Genomic DNA, 2,731 nt, shown 5'->3' on the forward strand with positions numbered 1-2,731 from the left:
AATTAAATTAAATAATTTCTACAACAGGGGTACAAAGCTAAACAGAATTTTCAACAGAGGAACCTTGAATTGTCAAGAAGCACCTAAATAAATGTTCAACATACTTAGTCATCAGTAAAATGCAAATAAAAATGACTCCGAGATTTAACTTTTCACCAATCAGAATGGCTAAAATTAAAAAATAAAACTCAAGTGACAGCTCATGTTGGCAAGGATATGTTGCAAAGGATCACTCCTCCATTACTGGTGAGAGTGGAAACATGTACAATGACTGTGGAAATCAACAAAATCATTTATGAGAAAATTGGAAGTAGTTCTACCTGAAGACCCAGCTATACCACTCCTGGGTGTATACCCAAAAGGTGCTCTACCATATCACAAGGACATTTGCTCTCCACTGTGTTCATAGCAGCCTTATTCATAATAGCCAGAAGTTGGAAACAATCCAGATGTCCCTCGACTGAAGAATGGATACAGAAAATGTGGTACATTTACACAATGGAGTAATATACAGCTATTAAAAACAAGGCTATCATGAATTTTGCAAGCAAGTGGATGGAATTAGAAAATATCATCCTAAGTGAGCAACCCAGACCCAAAACCACATGTGTGGTATGTACTCACTGATAAGTAGATATTAGCCAAAAGTACAGGATACCTACAATATAACCCACAGACCACATGAAGCTTAATAAGTAGGAAGGCCAAATGCGAATGCTTGAATCCCACTTATAAGAGGGAACAAAATAATCATGGTAGTTAGAAGAAGTGAGGGACTCTGGGTGGGGGGAAAGGAATGGAAAAGGTGAACAGGATCATATATGGGAAGAGACAGGGGAGAAGCCCAGAGGGCCAGGAGAATGAAATACGCAACTGCTGGAGTAGAGTGGGGGAACCTCTCAAAAGTCCCAAAGATCTGGGATTGGGGAGGGTTCCAGAACTCAGTGTGGGTGATCTTACCCAAAATGCCCAACAGCAGGATATGGAACCTGAACAGACTGCCTATAGTAGTCAATCAGGACCCCTAGTGGAGGGATGGAGACACCAACCCACCTATAAAACACATGTATATATTTTTTCTGTGTTTAAGTCATAAACATAAAAGTCAGGACTGTGATAATGTGGCAAAAGCTCTTAAGGGCAAGGGAGTAAGAGAAAAAGATGAAAATGAAACACTTGTAAAAACAGAAAAAGTTCTATTTGGAGTCAAAGTGCACCAAAAAATAGTAGATAAAGGAGAATGAGGGTAGTAAGGGTAGAGGATGAATTAAAATAGCATTATGACATCTATTGCTTTTTATGCTCACTTAAAACAGTGTGTGTGTGTGTGTGTGTGTGTGTGTGTGTGTGTGTGTGTGTGTGTATGGTTTTTGAGACAGGGATTCTCTGTATAGATCTGTTTGCCCTGGAAATTGCTCTCTAGACTAGCCTGTCCTTAAACTCAGAGATCCTTCTTCCTCTGCCTGCTGAATGTTGGGATTAAAGGTGTGTGCCACTACCATCTGGCTTAAACAGTAATTGTTACTGGTCCAAAATAGATCTTATTTTACTGATGCATAATTTGAAAAATCAAAATATGTTAAACACTATTAATCCCTTGTTTAAAACAAGTCTGTTCTCAGTAATCTAAACAGATTCAATAAATGCTTGGATTCCTGGCAAATAAATGTATTAATGTCAGAGCAATGAATATATTATATTATATTATATTATATTATATTATATTATATTATATTAATGTTATTGTGTTGAACTATTCTCTTGGAATTGGTTGCAAATGGAGATTTATGTTAATTCTTTCAACCAGTAGATAAATACATCGGCATATATATTTCCACATAAATGAAAGTACTTTATATAGAGCACATATTTAAAATCTCATAATAAAAACATATAGAATGAAAGAAGTAATCAAGAATTCTATAAATATTTTTAAAAGATGTATGAACTTCAAAATTTATCATTGCTCAATTTTACTCAATGTAATGAAGTATGGATAATAGCAAAATATTCAGAAAAAGTTAAATAAATCATTGAGAAGTTGTACCTCTTAGCCATGGGTAAATATTCAGATTTTTAAAATACTCATTCTAAAAAATCTATCATTTATCAATTTTGGTAACAAAACTATGAACTTGTAAATCAACTCTACTTCTTTGGTATAAATTATATTGCAATATCACAAAAATACTTTTGACTGATGTTAGTTTCCTGTGTTCTTTAAATTGCATTTATTAAAATATAACTTTTATCTAATATATATTTTTACTCTTTTCAGAGCTTTTATTACTGAAATAGGAATTAATATTTAAATATTAATTATTTTCCAAATTGCCTAGTTAAATTAACATCTGTGACAGATTAAATATAAAATACTAAGTTAAGATAACAAAATCTTCCATAATTTAAGAAATAGGCATGTGAATTCCATTTCCAAAACTTCAGCAATGAAAAAATATAAGCATGCTGAAGTCATCAAAACTACTGAGATATTTGAACTACCAAAATTAAAATAACAAGTAAGACTAATTGAAATGTGTAAATTGTCATACAGTTTCTAACACTGAGGGAATAGTGTTAATCAGGGACTTCCTTTTTAAAAATTTCCAAATAGGTTTGAAGCTTATATTTATCTAAGAATTTGTTTTTAAAATAACAATTTTTATTTCTATTAGCTTTCTCAATGAAGAGTTTAAATCAGCATACCTGTATACATATTCTTACTTTGTTT

This window comes from Grammomys surdaster, unplaced genomic scaffold (assembly GCF_004785775.1).
Source record: "Grammomys surdaster isolate TR1022 unplaced genomic scaffold, NIH_TR_1.0 369, whole genome shotgun sequence".
Taxonomy (NCBI): domain Eukaryota; kingdom Metazoa; phylum Chordata; class Mammalia; order Rodentia; family Muridae; genus Grammomys; species Grammomys surdaster.